This window comes from Muntiacus reevesi, chromosome 6, assembly GCF_963930625.1.
Source record: "Muntiacus reevesi chromosome 6, mMunRee1.1, whole genome shotgun sequence".
In the NCBI taxonomy this organism is placed as follows: Eukaryota; Metazoa; Chordata; class Mammalia; order Artiodactyla; family Cervidae; genus Muntiacus; species Muntiacus reevesi.
The window spans coordinates 90,852,315-90,871,293 of record NC_089254.1 but is presented as its reverse complement, the minus strand read 5'-3'; positions in this window follow the sequence as shown (position 1 = coordinate 90,871,293).

The following is an 18,979-nucleotide window of genomic DNA, read 5'->3' as shown; positions in this document are numbered from 1 at the left end:
GCCACTATACCCTATGGTGTGAACACACAGCCCTTCCTCTTTTCAGCTATGTGATGTCTGAACTCCACCACCTGAGATTCATCTGTTTACTTAAGGCTCTGTCCTCAGCCACAGAGCAGGCATCTCAGGCGGCGATAACCCTGCCAAGCTGGAGAAAGCAGACGTATTCCTGGTCAATGCCGTCAGCAGACATTGCCTTAGTACAGAGCCGATCAGTCCCTCAATCTCTCTCAACAAGCTCTCCAGGCATACACTCTGGAGAGAACACGTTCTCCACCCAGGTCCTCACTCTAGATGGCAGCTGCCTGGAGGAGACAGTAAACGACAGCCTACTGTGATGTCTAAAAAGGCTGGTCCACACACATGGGCTGGCTGCTGTCAGCAGCACCTATTGTTGCCTGAGTCTAATAAAGGCCTGACAATCCCTTCAAGACAGGGGTCCCCAACCTCTAGGCTCCAGACTGGTACCCCCTGTCAGATCAGCAGCAGCATTAGATTAGGAATAAACTGGTGACTCAGACAGTGAAGAATCTGCCTGCAATGCCGGAGACCCGGACTTGATCCCTGGGTTGGGAGGATCCCCTGGAGAAGGGAACGGTGACCCACTCTAGTATTCTTGCCTGGGGAATTCCATGGACAGAGGGGCCTGGTGAGCTACAGTCTCAGAAAGTCAGACACGACTGAGCGACTAACACACAAACACAAAGTGCACAGTAAATGTAATGAGCTTGAATCATCCCAAAACCATCCCCCCCTTTCCTGGTCGGTGGAAAAAAGGTCTTCCGTGGAACTGGTCCCTGGTGCCAAAAAGGTTGGGGACTGCTGCTCTAAGACCCAACCAGGGGAGAAACACACGCTGCCAGCAGAAGGGACCCTTCTTACACTTCTTCCATATTGGAGTTCAGAAGTTCAGACCTGCTGCTTCCACACCTGCCAGATTCCCCAGCTGTCTGGTCCAACCTGGCCAACTCTAGCGACTCAAGGGCAGGCCGGGGGGTACAGGAAACACAGCCGTCAGTGAGTGGGGGCGGCAGGTCACTAGAGATGGCTGTCAGCCCACCCACGTTAACTACAAGGACTTAATCATGGCACCCCCTCCCCAAGTGCCTGCCTGCACTGACCCTGATCCCTCAGGGCCCTTCTCATTCCTTCTTCTTCGGTGGTTTGCCTCCAGTTGTATGAATTCTCACGGGCAACACAGGTGGGATACACCTGGGGCTCAGAAGTGTGTGAGTACCCCACATCCAGACAGCTGTGACCTCATCCCCCTTTTGTACTTGAACCCATTCTCTACATAGAGTAATAGCAACAACCCCACACACACACCCCCATCACTGCCTAGCACGGTCAACTGGAGCAAATTCCTATCTCCAAATCTTGGTTTTTCTCATCTGGAAAGATGGGAATAATAATGCCTTCCTCACAGAGTTGTTGAGAGGATCACGTGATGTAAGGCTTTCAAAGGACTTGGAGTGAGTCCCAACATCTTACAAGTTTTTAGCTGATGGGGGCTTCAGTAGGGAGTGACGGGCTCCTGAAGGAAAGACCCCACATGTTGACTCTCTGTCTCATGCTTGGGACAGTACCAAGCACGTAGTAGTTGCTCTAAAAATGTCTGTTAAATGAATGAATAAAGTTAGTACAAGAATCTCTCAGTTGCCCAAATTTTGAAATATAAGCATAAAGCTTTCCGGGACTTCCCTGGTGGTCCAGTGGCTAAGATTCTGTGCTCCCAGTGCAGAGGGCTTGGGTTTGATCCCTGGTTAGGAAACCAGATCCCGCATGCCGCAACTAAGACCTGGCACAGCCAAAAAAGAAAAGAAAGAAAAAATACAGCTTCCCAATAAAACAGAAGTGGACAACTGAAAACGATAAGTCCCTCTGGCTCTGTGACCCAACACATTCACAGGTGACTTCTCAGAGGAAGTCACTCAGAGGAAGTTGCTGCTCAACTTCCTCCAACACCTCTGCCTCTTTCCTGCACAATTAGCACCTTATCCTGGGTGGCTAGAGCCTCTAATTGCCTGTAATACAGCACTCAGCACTTTAACAGAACCAGCGCTGATGTATATACATGATCATTTTATTCCCTAATAATTTCACCTTGTTTTAAGTCCTGTCTCCTCAACTCAGTAGTAGACCGGGTCTTAACATTTCTTTTATTCTGAACTCAAAGCTGGATACATAGGAATAAGACAAATGCCCACTGTTTTCTCTAAAGCACTGGGCCACAAGATCAGATACCTGAAGAAGATCATGTAATGAAACCAAACTGATCCTGAAGACAAGGTTTTCAAGATGTCATTAGTCTTTGGTATCCCATCAATTAAAAAATTTAGGAGCCTTGAGAATATATAGTATCTGGGAGGAGATGGAGAAGCATATACAACTGTAGGGGAGGACTGTAACCTTGGTTTAATGCCCTGTGACAAGAGGATCATCAGCTCCCAGGCCAGAAGGAACTACCTTAAAGGGATGAACTCATAAAATGAGTTGATATATCACTTACATACATTACTTCATTATTCTCAGGATCCAGCCTGCTGCAGTAGCTGTCACTGCTATACCCATTTTATGGTTGAGTACATTTAGGCTCAAAGCAATAGCAACTCCCATCCCACAAATGGCAAATGATAGGGGTGATGGAGCTGGAATGGGAATCTAGGCTTCTCTGACTCTAAAACTTATACTCTTGATTGGGCTCTATTATAACAAACTATAAACAAAGAGATTCTCTCTCCCTCTCTGTTTCCATGGTAGGTTGATTCATCACCAAAGCACTGGAAATGCAAAGGACATTGCAGAGAAAATGAGAAAAGATAGGCACTGGATTGCAACTGGGAACTGAAGCAGGGAGAGAAGAATAGAAATTGAATGGGAATTTAGCTGAAAAACTTAGAGACTGACATTCACATGGATGAGATGCTGGCAGGCTCCCTGGTGGGATGCACAAGAGTGATATGGGATCTGAGTTCTAGTCTTCAACACCCTACTTAGCTGTAGAGTGGCTTAGACAAATTGATTTGCAGCTCAATGCCTCACTCTCCTCATCTGTGAAATGGAAGTAACTTGTGAGAAAATCGTGAGAAGTTGTGAGATGGTAGGATTATGCATACAACGTCTGACGTATAGTAAGCACACCTCGAAAAAGGTAGCTATTTTTTTAGGTAACACTGATTTAAAACCTTCTGTAAGTATCGCATCTAAAACATGACACCCCTACTTCTGTATACCCCACAATACGCTTACCACCAAAACCTTACTTTCCATCCATCACCCTCCCTCTGCCCCTTCTCCTCTGGTCGCCACGACTGTTCTCTATAGCTACATTTCTCATTGTTTGGTTTGGTTTGTTCATTTACTTTTTAATTTTTTTATTAGGCCTTCTTAAGATTGAAGTATGTTGATTTACATTATTACTTAGTTCCAGGTGTACAACATTCAGTATTTTTACCGCTTGTACTCCATTAAAGTTATTACAAGATAATGTCTGTAACTCTCTGTGCTACACAATATATCCTTGTGTCTCATCTATTTTATACATAGTAGTTTGTATCTCATAATCCCATATCCTTAATTTGCCCCTACAATTCCCGCTTCCCTTTGATAACCGTTAATTTTCTATATTCGTGAGTCTGTTTCTATTTCGCAATTACATTCATTTGTATTATTTTTTAGATTCCATGTATAAGTGACAACATATAGTATCTGCTTGGTTTCCATTGCTTGCAGAGACATATCTAGAAAGATATTGCTAAGATCGATGTCAAAGAGCCTATATTTTTTTCTAGGTGTTTTATGGTTCCAGGTCTTACATTCAAGTCTTTGATCTATTTTACATTAATTTTTCTGTATGGTGTGAGAGAGTGGTCTAGTTTCTTTTCTTTTTTTTTTGTATGCAGCTGTCCAGTTTTCCCAGCACCATTTATGTTCTTTATTCCTTTTCCATAAATTAGTTGTCTATATAGGCAAGGGTTTATTTCTGGAATCTCAATTCTGTTCCATTGATCTGTATATCTGTTTTTATGCCAATACCATGTTTTTTTTATTAAATAGCTTGAAGTCAGGCAGTGTGATGCCCCCAGATTTGCTCTTTTTTTCCTCCTGATTGCTTTGGCAGTTTGAGGGCTTTCATGATTCTGTATAAATTTTAGAATTTTTTGTTCTGTTTCTGTGAAAAATGCCCTTGAGATTTTGATAGGGTTCGCACTGAATCTGTAGATTGCTTTAGGTAATATGGACATTTTGACAATGCTAATTCTTCCGATCCATGAGCATGGAATATCTTTCCATTTATTTGTGTCTTCTTCAATTCCTTTCAACAATGTCTTACAATTTTCAGTGTACAGGTCTTTCACCTCCTTGGTTAAATTTATTCCCAAGTATTTTATTCTTTTTGTTGTGATTGTAAATGGAATTGTCTTCTTAGTTTCTCCTTTTGTTAGCTCATTATTCACATATAGAAATGAAACAGATTTTTGTATATTGATTTTGTATCCTGCCACTTTGCTATATTCATTTATTATTTCTAATAGTTTTTTGGTGGAGTCCTTAGGGTTTTCGAAAAGCTGCTATATTTAACAGGGCATCACTGACTCACCACTGGAAACGTATTTCCTCTGGCCTTTTTATAAACCCTGGACATGACGGAGGCCATGGCTGGAGGCAGGCGGATGGTCGGCACATCGTCAGCCACGCCCTCCTCCTAACCATGGCACATCTTCCCAGCTGGAGGGAGGTCAGTGCCAGCTCCCCCAGCACACAGTCTGTGAGCCCTTCTGCAGCACTGTACTGACCGAAGGGGCTGTTTTGTTAAAGGGCCAACTAGAGAGGTGGCTCAGACAAGGGAAGAGAAGAAAGGTGGCCTCATGACACGCTACCGCATCCAAAGAGAGAAGCAGGTCCTTGCGGGGTAGGTCCAAGGGACCTAGCAGCAGGTGGCTGCACCCCCCCCCCCCCAGGACCCCTCAGAGCCCCTTCTTTCTGGTGTCGAGTCCTGCAGACCGGCTGTCCTCTTCAGGCTCGGCCCTTCAGAACTGCCATGGACACAGCCCCACCGAGTTTCTGAAACTGAGGCCCCGCTGCCAGCACCCAGTGCACAAATAGCCGCGGGGGCCACCTCCCCTCACATGCCCCAGAGAGCCTTAGAGGGGCTTGCTTAAGGTCTCTGCCAATCAAGTCTCTCATTGTGAGCACCCTGATCAACCTTTCCCAGGGTCGGGGGTGGGGGGCTGAAGCCAGTTTGGGGGAATGAGTGGGTCCCCATGAGTTATGAGGCTGTAATTCTATCAAGGGCTTCTGCAGAAATCATAAACTCACGGCCCACATCTCGCCCGTCCCCCTGGCCCTCTTTCTCCCCAGAGTGATTTACAAGCCTATAATTCTGAGGCGCGACTGCTTCTTATTTCACATAATCCAAATATTTTCCCAAAGCAACATCAGTCTTTCTCTTGGCTTCCAGCGGCCTGCGTCCAAGCCAAGGAGCAGCAGCAACGCCCTCTGGTGGCTGGAGGTCCAGGCGGGTTCTTCGGTGGAGTTTCTGGCACTTGTGGGAACCCAAGTCCTGTCCGAAATCCATGGAGTATCAAGGGCCTCTTTGGGTTTCAAGGTCATGCAGATGTGGGTGAAAGGGACTTACAAACCATTGATTTCTGCGGCACCATAGTTCAACTGACAAACATTTTTTTGAACCCCGGCTTATGTGGCACTTTCTACAGACCCCGTGAGTCATATTACCAAAATCAGGGTCTTCTTTTGGCGGCTGTGTGTTAGCCCTTCACATCACTTCAGATGGGCTCTCTAGGTGGTGCTAGTGGTGAAAAACTCCCCTTGCCAATGCAAGAGACATACATAAGAAAGGTGGGTTTGATCCCTGAGTTGGGAAGATCCCCTGGAGGAGGGCATGGCAACCCACTCCAGTATTCTTGCCTGGAGAATCCCCATGGACAGAGGAGCCTGGTGGGCTATGATCCACAGGGTCGCAAAGAGTCAGACACAGTTGAAGCGACTTACCACGCACGGGTACATCCCCTCAAATTCTAAAGTCTGCTTGTAAATATTTCTGTCAACACTGCAGACGCTCCTGACCCAATGCACCACACCGAAGCCAATGGAATGTATCATCACCTTGCCTTGTGGTTTACACTCCCATTATCTGTCTCTCCCATTAGAATAATATGAGCTCCATGAAGGCAGAGACCATCTCAGCTTGGGCTCTGCTGTATCTCCAGCATCTGGGAAGGTTCTGGCCTCAAGCAAGTACTCTAGAAATGTTTGTTAAGGGAAACAAAAATGAACAAGCACATGACTGAACCTGTGAGGCAGAGAATGGCCCAAGGTACTGACCCCAGTCGATGATAGCGGAGGAGGGGCTGGACTGAAATCCTAGTCCCACGCTTAAGCACGCAGGCCGCTGGGGCTGGTACAGGTCGGCTCCCGCCGCCTCTCCCTTATTGCTAACTTTGCTTTGGGTGAAGGTCCACAGACCACGGGCTTTGTGGTGGTGAAAGAGGGTGACCATCCTGGAGATGGCCCTGGGAGAGGACCAGAGAGGGGGACCCCTGCAGGGTAATCTCTCCTGCTGCCATGATTAAAGGCCTCTTGTTGGCCTGCCTTGTGTCCTTTATGGACAGCTGAGACGGTAATGTGCCATCACTGGGTCCCCGGGGCATCTGCCTCTGGGATCAAGACCACAACTAATGGTCTCTGCTACATAGAGTAGTGGCCCATTTTCCTTTTGGGGTCCAGCGTCCGCCCCACCTTTCTGACTTCTGCCCGTGCCAGGCTTTTCCCTTTAAAATCTGCTCATGTTCTTCTCAGCGGTGGTTGGTAACTATGGAAACCACAGTTAGGCTGTTTTGCTCAGTGTCTCTAAAAATTGCCAAGTGCAGGCAGCAACAGCCCCTGACTTATCAGAGACCCCGCCCCGGCAATTCCATATGCTCTTTTTAGGACACACCCTCTGACCCTCTAGGAAAATGCTCCTCTAGCTACCTGAGATGCAAGACCAGGTTCTCTTTGTAAAAATTTTCACTCCATCACAGTTCCAAGTTTTTGCAAAACACGATGGAAACAAATGAGAAAACTGGAAAGAAGAATAAAGATATACACCTAATAAGCCCCAATTTTCTAATCAGTAAATTCGATAGACATAAAGGACTCTTTCTAATAACTATAGAAACTTCTCAACACTTACTCTCTCTTTCCATCTTACATCATCGTGGGTGAGCATCAGTTTGTGGACAGGCTTGAGTCATGGGCTACACTTTGAAGAGCAATGGCCCAGAATGCCACCTGGGGTCTCACCCAGGTCCAGAGGCATCTCTGACCAGGCCTGCTGGCCCCATCCAGCTTGGACCTGTATTCAAGGATGCCCCAGGGTGGAAGGTGGGGCTTCACTGGGAACACTGACAACCTACAGAAATGTCAGCCCTTGAATTTGAGCAGATGTGTATGAGGGAAGCAGTCTTGCCATGCCAGGAACTGCTCTCCCAAAGCCAGGAATTGGGGCTTACTCATCTAGCCAGGAGCAGTCTTCCGTTTTCTGGATTCCAGCATGGGATTCGTTGGCACAATGCCGGGGTCACTCGGAGGAGATGTGACCAAGTTTACACCGCCCTACGATTCACCAAATAACCCCATCGCACTCTCCATGATTACTCCTGGAATAGAGCGTAGAGTTTACATGGCTCAGAAGACATTCATCATTTTTTCTACCTGACTTCTGAGCCACCTTTCCTTTTAAAAAAATCGAAGTCTACTTTTGGTACTCATTAGAAAAGACCCTGATGCTGGGAAAGCCTGAAGGCAAGAGGAAAAGGGGTCGACAGAGGATGAGATGGTTGGATGGCATCACTGACTTGATGGACATGAGTGTGAGCAAGCTCCGGGAGTTGGTGATGGACAGGAAAGCCTGGTGTGCTGCAGTCCATGGGGTGCAAAGAGTCAGACATGACTGAAAGACTGAACTGAATTGAACTGAGCTTTTTTATACAGTAAATTATGAAAATATTAAGAATACAACTTGAATGTTCACATATGTGTGCCAACCAGGTCAAGATACAGAAGACATGGCATCTCTGTCAGAAGTTCCCTCAAGCCCCTTCCTTCTAAATACTATCTTTCCCAGGTATCACAGTGGTAAAGAATCTGTTTGCCAAGCAGGAGACACAGGTTCAATCCCTGACTTGGGAAGATAACCTGGAGAAGGAAATGGCGACTCAGTCCAGAATTCTTGCCTGGGAAATCTCACAAAAAAAGAGCCTGGCAGGCTACAGTCCATGGGGTCGCAAAAGTGTCAGACACGACTTAGCAACTGAACAACAATGACAACCAACCAGATCAAGATATAGAACACATGCATCACCCCCAGAAGTTCCTTCATGCCCTTTCCTAGTAAATAAACACTAACCCTCCTGATCTAACTGCTATTCTAAGTTTTATCACCATAGGTTAGTTTTACACAGATTTCATACAAACAGACAATGTATAGTCATTCTAGTTTTTTCCTTCTTTCCTTCAATATAATGTCTTTGAGACTCATTCACACTGTGGCCTGATGTCATTGAGTTTCTTCTTGCTGTTTTATATTTCATCGCTACTGTGAACATTCTTGTGAAGCTTTTCTGTGCACAGGTATTTCGCTACTTTCAGATAAATATTTAATAGAGTAATTGTTGTGTCCTAGAGTAGGCCTGTGTTTAGGTTTTAAGTCGACACTGCCAAACTGTTTTCCAAAACGACTGAACAAATTCATACTTCCATCAGAAATGTCTAAGAATTCAGATCGCGCCACACCTCTGCGAGACTTGGTTTTTGTCTTCTGTTTCATACTAGCCACTCTGATGGCTGCATAATGGTGTCTCGTCATGGTTTGAATTTGCATCCATCTGATGAATAACGGTACTGAAGACTTTTCCATGTACTCACTGGCCATCGGAATAGCCTCTTCTGTAAAGAACACGCTAACTCTTTCACCCTCTTTTCCAATATCAGATTTCATAAAAATCAGATGTATAGGTGTATGTCAGAGACATTGTGGGTTTGGTTTCGGACCACCACAATAAAGTGAATCTCACGAATTTTTTGGTTTCCCAGGTATATGAAAGTTATACCATCGTCATACTGTCTTCCATTAAGTGTGCAATAACATTAGGTCTAAAAAAAAACAATATCCATACCTTAATTTAAAATGTTTATTGCTAAAAATGCTAACCATCACTTGAGGCTTTAACAAGTTGTAATATTTTTGCAATAGTAACTCCAAACATCACTGATCAGAGATCATCAAAACACATATAATAATAAAAGTTTGAAATACTGCAAAAATCAGTCAAAAGTAACCCAGAGATACCAAATGAGCAAATGCTGTTAGAAAAAAATGGTGCCAACCATCTTGCTTGTGTCGGGGTTGCCATAAAACTTCCCTTTGTAAAAAACATAAGAAGACAGTATCTGCAGAGTACAGTAAAGCAAGTCACAATAAAACAAGGTGTGTCTGTCTTGCAAATATCTTCTTCTTGTCCATGGGCTGCCTGTTCACTGTCCAAATGATGACTTTAATGGAAATGATCTTATTTTAATATAGTCCAATGTATTACTCTCCTCTAACATGGTTAGTATTTCAGTGCACTGTTCAAGAAGTTTTTGCACAACCCCGAGGTCATGGAGATATCATTTGTTATCTTACAGAAACTTTCTCATAATTTGAGGTTGTTGTATACTGCTGTAGGTTTTCATGTTTTCACAAATGGAATGTTGCTTGTACTCAGGCTGTCTTAGTGAAAGGAAAGCAGAACCTCTGAATATACAACTAAGGCAGAAATGACTGCCTCATATGCGTGGTGAGTGAGTGAAAGTTGTTCAGTCATGTCCAACTCTTTTTGACCCCTTTGTGAACTCTTTGTAGCCCACCAGACTCCTCTGTCCACGGAATTCTCCAGGCAAGAATACTGGAGGGGGTTGCTATTCCCTTCTCCAGGGGATCTCACCAAGCCAGGGATCGAACCCAGGTCTCCTACATTGCAGGCAGATTCTTTACCATCTGGGTCGCCAAGGAAGTGTGGTGGGCCCACTGGAATGAGCTGACTTGTGGCCATGATGGAGCCAGAGATGACCCAAAAGGACACTGACACTCCCATGCCCAACTTTCCTGCTAAGATGGGATGACACCTCCTCTTGGCCCTGATCTGTGCTACACTTTGGGGGTGATGTAACTGGTTGTTAATTGTTGTTGTTAATAGATAAGACTTGTACACAAGACCCAATTCAATAGGTGTAAAAGAGCTTCATCCTTCCCATGGTCCCGTCATCAGTCCCCTCCCCAAGGAGCAGCTGATGTCTGTCCATCTCTTTCTTTCCCAGAAATAACCTATGTGTACTTCGTGATACAGTTATTCCCTTTGATGTTTGCTGAGAACATGAGCTTCAACTCAGGAAACAACAGCATGAGTATCTAAAGCTTGTCTAGCTACATGTCAGAGCTCCAGAAGCAGGGCTTGTGTGGTTTTTTTCCCCAGGGGAGTGGGAAGAGTGGGTATTTTGATAAGACCATGGGCAAAAAAGAATAAGGCAAAACAGTGAGAATAAAAGGGAGCGAGAACCTGCTCTGTAATAAAGCTATCCATCTGCCCAGCCTGCTCCAGCCAGTTTCCAGATTCTGGGCCCTCTGCTGGTTCCCAGGGACCCACCTGGACTTGGCTGGTAATGCGTGGAAGCCCTCGGGCCAAGGCTCAGGCCAGGACCTCCTCTGCTGCTTCAGGGGCTCTTCCTTACTCATTCGCACTGGGCTCCTGGAAACCTTGGATTGGTCTCAAAGTTTCTTCTTCATTTTTTAAAATATAATTGTATAGGTTGGAATCTCTCTCCACACAGTTTCATTGAGAGGCTTAGCCGGGCCTTCTGGGACCAAGATAAGAGCCTGCGTGGGCCAGGGCAGGGATGGAAGGGACATACAATGCAAAGCCACCTTCCCCGACATGGACATGTGAAAGCAAGGGGACACCTGGGGAGAGGCAGAGCCCCCAGGTTCTGTCTTAGGGAAGTGTGGAAATGCAGGGCCAGAAATGGGAGGAGCATGCGCACAGGCTCACTCAGGCCAGTCCTGCCTGGGCTGCCAGCCCCACACATGCTCCTAATAGAGGCTGTGACCTTAGAGACAGCCGTGAAAGGCTGTCTTACTCCCTTTGGTGGTAGTCAACTCAGTCGGCGGAGGAAGTTCGCCCTCCCCTCTCTGGAACAGGAATCCTGTGTGGAGGCAATACAACAGGCAGAGTCAGCATCTGCTAGTGCCTCCACACAAAATCACCAACTCAATGGATTGAGTTTGAGCAAATTCCAGGAGATGGTGAAGGACAGGGAAGCCTGGCGTGCTGCAGTCCATGGGGTCGCAAAGAGTCGGACACAACTGAGCGGCTGAACAACAGTAAAAACCATACAAGATAGACGGTCTTCACTGCTCTGTCATCGAGCAGAATTCAAGACCGTAGAAGGGCTGGTCTCTGCCCTTCAGAGCTGACAGTATAACCAAATAGACCATAAACGAGAGTTAAACAGATGACTTAACCACACTTTGATGATGGCAGAAAGATATGCTACAAGACAGTTCACGATTAATTGGTAAATGAGCAGGAAGAGTATAATTGCCGTAGCTTCGTGGATGGAGCAGATAGCAAAGTCTTCTCAGGGGAGCTGAGATCTAAGCTGCACCATGGAGGGTGCCTCAGTCACAAATAGCAGAGAGCAAAGTGACTGAGCCCACACAGGAGAGAATTAGCAGTCTCCCCAGAGCTCAGAGCACTGGTCCGCTGTCTGTCCAAATACACGCAGGTCCTGACAGCTGGGAGAAGTCAAGATCATGCACAAGGTCGACAGTTGGAGCAGGCAGGGTAGCAGAACTTCTGGTTCCCTGGGTTTGCTCCAGCAATGCCCCCGGTTTGCCTGCTTTGCCCAATCACCTTCCCCTGCAGGGACCTGAGAGACAGTGGCAGGCAGGCCACCATCCTAAAACTGATGGCAGGAGGGGCTTCAGCATAGCCCCCGTGTGAGCATCTGGGGTCTCCTCTCCCAGTTCCTCTTGGCTGTCTGATGGCAGCTCAGCCCACCCCCTCTCACTTGCCCACATCTAAGCACTCTAAACTGTTATTGCCATTCCTTTTTTCTTCTGGTTCCCCCACACTTTCAGGGGGGAAAAAAATCCGAAGACACAGAAGAAAATTGCTGCTAATGTTTCCTTCCCTCCCTCCATTAGAGTTGATGCTTATAAATATTGAAGCGCCAAGCTCCACCAAGCTCTGGAGTACCATTGTCTGCTGGCTGCTCCCTCCCTCCTCCGTCTCCTAGGGCAACACATCCCTGGAGGCAGAGGGAAGGACCCTGCTCTGGGAAAGCCAGGGAGGCAGGCAGGGGCTGCCTGAGCGAGCTGGGTCTCAGGGGGTGCAGGGGAGCCTCCTGCTACTGGGATAACTGGGAGCCCAGAGTGGGAGTGACCAAAACAGCTGCAGCCCCCGCAGAGGCTCAGGGGAGCCTGACCTCACGGAGGCAGAGGACAGTTTCAGGGAACTTGAAAGGGAACTGGAGTTCTCTGGAAGACATTTTGGGAAATAAATTACTAAAAACAAAAGGCTCCTGATATAAAGAAAAAAAAACAAAACTTGCTCACACCCATCCCTCCCACTGACTTCCACTGAGATTCAGAGTCAGGACTCAGGGGGTTGCTGACGAACTCTGCTATTCCACAGCCTTTAGTACAGAGACCCCCCCCCAATATCTGAAGAAGGGGGTGCTGAGGGATTTGCAACCCAGGCCTCCTTGACTCACAGACCCGAACAGAGAGGCCAGGCCAGGCCAGGTCCATCAGTGGCCACACCCTCCCCATGTATATAGGTGGGATGTGGATGGGTAGACCCACGAACTAGACCCTGGAAGCCCCCCCACCGGCCTCTCCTCAGCTTCACACAGTGTTTTAGTTCTTCCACTCATGCAGCAAACCTTTCTGCTCAAAAAACTCAAGGCCCTGGCCAGGCCATCTCTGGAGGTGTTCTGAGCCCAGACATCCTTTGAGAGCAGGTGCAGAGCTGTCAGGACGCAAGCTGTACACCAATAAATCAGTGGGCCCAGCCCTAGCCTGTGACCACATTAGCTTGGCGTGGATTACCATACAAATTAGATTTTACTGCCATTTACAGTCTTCCTTTCCTAATTTACCTTTTCTACTTCTCTCTGCCCCAGTGAACCTCTCTCTCAACATTCTTCTGTTCCTAGAGGAAAAGAAATCCTTTCTGTGTGGACTCAAAGTCTGCCCCCACCCAACTAGTTTTGCTTTTCTCACCTGCCTGATCCAAAACCGTGATGCCTCTGGACTGCACCCATAGACTTGACGTGAGTTAGCCTGACCTTGTCATTCTTGATGAATCTGTATTTTGTAAAGTACACCTGCAGTCTGTTTTAGACCTGCAGTCTGTTTTAGTTTCATGGCCAACCTACCAAAGTCTATCTTCTCAGTGCAGATGGTCTTCTTGATGCAAACCATAGTGCTTTGGGGACTTCCCTGGTGGTCCAGAACCCTGAGCTCCCAACGCAGGAGACCCAAGTTCAATCCCTTTTCTGGGAACTAGATACCTCATGCTCAACTAAAATTTACATGCATTTGTGCCCAGTCGCTTTAGTCATGTCCAATTCTGCGACCTCGTGGACTAAAGCCCACCAGGCTCCTCTGTCCATGGAATTCTCCAGGCAAGAATATGGAAATGGGTTGCCATGCCTTCCTCCTCCAGGGGATCTTTCCAACCCAGGGATCAAACCTGTGTCTCTTAAGCCTCCTGCATTGGCAGGCGGCCTCTCTCAGTCGTGTCCGACTTTTTGTGCCCCAAGGACTGCAGCCTGCCAGGTTTCTCTGTCCATGGGATTTTCTAGGCAAGAGTATTGGAGTGAGTTGCCATTTCCTTCTCCAGGGGATCTTCCCAACCCAGGGACTGAACCGGCGTCTCTTGTGTCTCTGCATTGCAAGCAGATTCTTTACCCACTGAGCCTTTGGAGGAGCCACCTGGGAAGGTTGCAACTGAAAGATCTCATGTGCTGCAATGAACACAGAAGATCTTGCATACAGCTCCGCCAAATAAATAAATTAATTAAAAAAAAATAAACCATAGCAACTTGGGCATTTTGTCCTAAACAGACTCAGGTTCCCTAGATTTAGGATTGATCAGTGGGCAGAAGGAGTTCCACCACCCCCACCACCTTGGCCTCTCCAGCTCTAAGCTGTCTCATTGCAGCAACTGGCTACAAACTGTCTCTGCTGAAAGGAAAGGAAAACAGCTCTGAGCTGTAAGTGGGTGATGGGAGGCTAGCACCAAGAGGCAAATGAGCAAGAAATAAAATATAATGAATACAGGACTCTGATGATTCCTATTCATTGTCTTGTCTTTTCCAAGCTGCTGTGGGCTTTCATTTTCTCCCCCAAAGACTGAAATTGTCACTCTGACTAAAGCCCACAGTGCGACTCATAGAACAAGGGGTGATTTTGCCTACCACCTACCTCTTCCCTATTTCATCAGCTAGAAGACGTTGAATGTTGAGCCTGAGAGCCAAGGTCCATGGAGGAAATTTCAGCCCCATCAAAGAATGTCGAGATCTCAAATCAGTAGCTTTTTTTATCTTGCTGACTATTTGACAGCCAAATCAATGCTTCCTTTTATGCGACAAATTTTACTCTCCCTCTGATCAGCTCACAGCTGGTGGAGAGAGACACTATTCTCTTACAACCACTTCCATGCTCTTGATTGGGGTTTCTTAGGACAACGAGGAGAGGACCCTGACAGCTTATGGTCATTCTTGTCTGACTTCAGGAGTTGTGATGGATGCTAAGTTCCCAGGGAAGCCATGGAAAAGAAAGATCTCTAGAAATTGGACAGTTATTCTACTCTAGGAGAGAGATCACCTTAAAACAAGTAGAAGCAAAGAAAGGAGCTGGGAGAAGGAGCAGTAACTGAGTGTTTACAATGTGCAAAGTATTGAAAGGCAGCTTACACATAGGAAGAAAATGCATTAATATATTAATCTGCCATCTCTCTGCTCCCTCAACCTTCTGATCATCTAGACCTGCCTCGGTTTGTCCCCCCACCCCCACTTCGTGTGAACATACATACATTCTGAAGGGAGAAATTTCCACCAAGATTCTCAGGTCTTTTGATAGAATGAGGAGAATGGGTGGTTAGAATCAAAGAGCCTAGATACAAAGGGAAAGAAGGGGGAGTTTAGACCAAAAGACTAAGATCATTTACACAACAGAAACCTAGAAAAGAGGGAGAAAGCCAGAAAGTGTAAGAAAAGTCCAAAGGAGCACGGACTGAGGGAGAGTTCGGAGGACTGGTGAGCAGGAAGATTCTGGAGAAGCACAAGATAGACAAGAATGGCTCCCCAGGTGGCCCAGCGGTAAAGAATCTGCCTGCCGAGGCAGGAGACACGCGTTCGATCCCTGAATCTTGAAGATGCCCTGGAGAAGGAAATTCCAACCCACTCCAGTAATCTTGCCTGGGAAATTCAATGGACAGAGGAGGCTGGCAGGCTACAGTCCATGGGGTCACAAAAGAGTCGGACATGACTTAGCGACTAAACAACAACAATAAATGGGACAGAGGAGAAAAAGCCCTCAACGGTGGCCATTAGTTTGGAATTTGTATTTTCTTTAATGTTCTTTAAGAGAGGCAGGTTAAGTTTGGAATTTCTTTTCAGTTGCCATTTGGCTGGTTTCTTTTTTAATTGAAATACAGTTGATGTACAAAGTTATATTAGTTTAGGTGTACAGCAAAGTGATTCAGTTAGATATCTGAATATGTACATCTTTTTCAGATTCTTTTCCATTATAGATTCTTACAAGATATTGAATATAGTTCCCTGTGCTACACAGTAGGCCCTTGCCATATTTCTATCTGCACCTCTTTAAATGCAGTTCTGTACAAAGACTGAGCCATGAGGGTCTGCAAGATTTATTCAGGTTGTATATCAAGACTCATCTTTAATCTAAGGCACAAAATTCAACTGAATCTCAGATAACTAACTATCCTAGACTTGGAAAAGTGAACACAGAGCACAATGTCTCCTTGCCATCTCAGCTACAAGAGTCATCCTGAAAGGAGAGGGAGGGCGGTTGGGTCAGGAATCAAACAAATGAAGAGTAGTTGCCTAGAATGAATCTGAACCGATCAGGCATTGACATCCTTTCACTGCTCAAAAAATGATTCCAGTTTCTTAGGAAAGTCAATTTATTGAGGCTGGAATAAAGATGAACTTCTCAGCTTCATCATGGATTTTTTTTCTTCTTAAGTACCTTAGTTCAGTATTCTCACATAACACCACCTGGTACACCCTGTTCCATACACTCCAGTGTCCTGCACATTGCAATGCTGGCTTCTTCATCTCCTTGATTTTTTTTTTTATTTTGAGGTTGCACTGAATGAGCCACATGGGGTCTTAGGATTTATTTTGGTTATGTATACCCTTTACCCCGTAATGAGATGAAGACACAGTTTTGTCTTCAGAGTCTATTGTTGATACTTGATGCTTTAAAATAAAATTGTGGCATCTGACCCTTTCGGATCCAGTGAAGCTGGGATAATCATGAACTAAAAGTAGTTTCAGCCCTGGAGAAGGAAGTGGCAACCCACTCCAGTACTCTTGCCTAGAAAATTCCATGGATGGGGGAGCCTAGTAGGCTACAGTCCATGGGGTTGCAAAGAGTTGGACACAACTGAGCAATTTCACTTTCTTTCTTTCAGCCATGATACACAAAAATGAAAAAGAAAACTAGAAAAGGACTTCTCCTTTATTTCAAGTTGCCCTTCCCTATTTTGTCCACATGTTTTTGAAATAAAAAAGGTCATACATAATGCAAAAGTGACAGAGTTTTACAATGAACATACATATACCTCACTAACTAAATTCTTCCATTAACATTTTCCTTGACTTGCATTATCGTGTTTCTGTCCGTGTATCATCCCTCCGTTCATACATCAACAACTTATTTTTTATTTTACTGTGAAAAGTGAAAGTGTTAGTCCCTCAGCTGTGTCCGACACTTTGCGACCCAATGGACTACAGCCCGCCAGGTTCCTCTGTCCCTGGAATTCTCCAGGCAAGAATACTGGAGTGGGTAGCCATTCCCTTTACCAGGGGACCCTCCTGACCCAGGGATTGAACCCAGGTCCTTTGCACTGCAGACAGATTCTTTACCATCTGAGCTACTTTACTACTTATATTTATTTTTTATCGAGATATAATTTGACACATAATATAAGTTTAAGGTGTACAATGTATTGATTTAGTATTTTATACACTGCGATATGATTACTGACGTACTAGTTAATACCTCCATCATATCATATAATTATCATTTCTTTTTGGTGACAGGAACATTTAAGATCTAGTCTCTTAGCAACTTCTAAGTTGATAATACAATATTGTTGTCTGCAATCACTATGCTACACATTAGATCTCCAGAACTTATTTAGTTGCAGGTCTATACCTTAAACAACATCTCCCCAGTTCCTCGAGCCCCCACCCCTGGTAACCACCATCCTTCATGTGCGTGCTTAGTAGCTTCAGTCCTGTCTGACTCTTTGCCACCCTATGGACTATAGCTTGCCAGGCTCTTCTGTCCATGGGATTCTCCAGGTAAGAACAATGGAGTGGGTTGCCATGCCCTCCTCCAGGGGATCTTCCCAATACAGGGATCGAACCCCATCTCTTATGTCTCCTGCTTTATAGGACGTGCTCTTTACCACTAGCGCCACCTGGGAAGCCCTTCACTAATTTGTAGGAAATGTTTCATGAGGCTTCTTGAGTATCTGGATCTTCCGGAGCTTCATAGGATGACTTGGGCTGCCGTGGTGCCCACAGTTGGGAATAACCGTGTACAACCCCCTGGGTCTTTGTAAACCTAGCGTGGGTGTGACTTGCCTCACCTCTTTGGCCCCAGGATTGCAGGCACCCTCTCTTGGGTCCTTCGTCCTGGAATCAGAGTTAAGCTCTGAGCGATCTGCAGAATGTGTGACGAGGGAGAAATGTCTTGTTTTCCTCATGCTCTCTACGGGAGGGAACAGCCAAAGGAAGGAGCTGTCTGCATTGCCTGTGGTGTAAGACCACCCGCCAGCACAAAATAGGAAGCAGAGGGAAGTAAACAGACCAAATTCTGAAATGCGTTCATCAGCGCAATCTGTCCTCTGAAGGGTTGTTTCTTTTTTCTTTTTTTTTTTTTGCAGTGAGAGATCGTCGGATGCAACCAAGCGGAAGGAGCTAATCAACCAGCCTCGATGACAGCATTAAAGAGAGGGGAGGAGGCATCGAGACTGTGGTGTCAAGCCCTCACAGGAGCACCAGGGCAGGGTGCTCTGCCTTGGATGCAGAGGGCTATCAGCCTCAGTCACATGGCTTCCAGGTACATGGAGGTTTTTCATCAGTCACCATGGCCTTGAGTGCCAACACTACTCTCCTACATGCCCAGTGCTGAACACAGGGTTGGCATGGATGGGAAATAGGGTGATGATGATAGCGTGGATGGTGGTGGTAATGATTATATAAAATGAGGCTGTACATAAAGTAAGGATTATTTTCAACCTCCCCTGCCTACATCTCAAGGGTCAATAAGACTGGGTATTCACAGCACAATTCTGCAGAACTAACCTAGGGATGAGGCTTCCCAAGTGGGGTGCAGAAGATGTAAGAGACTAGCGGTTTCGACTTCCCTAGTTGCTCAGACACTAAAGACTCTGCCTGTAATGCAGGAGACACAGGAGACATGGGTTCAATCTCTGGGTCTGGAAGATCCCCTGGAGGAGGGCACAGCAACCCACTCCAGTATTCTCGCCTGGAGAATCCCCATGGACAGAGGAGCCTGCCGGGCTACAGTCCATAGGGTTTTGAAGAATCAGACACGACTGAAGTGAATTCGCACGCACAGGCACACAACCTAGGGAAGAGTAAATGT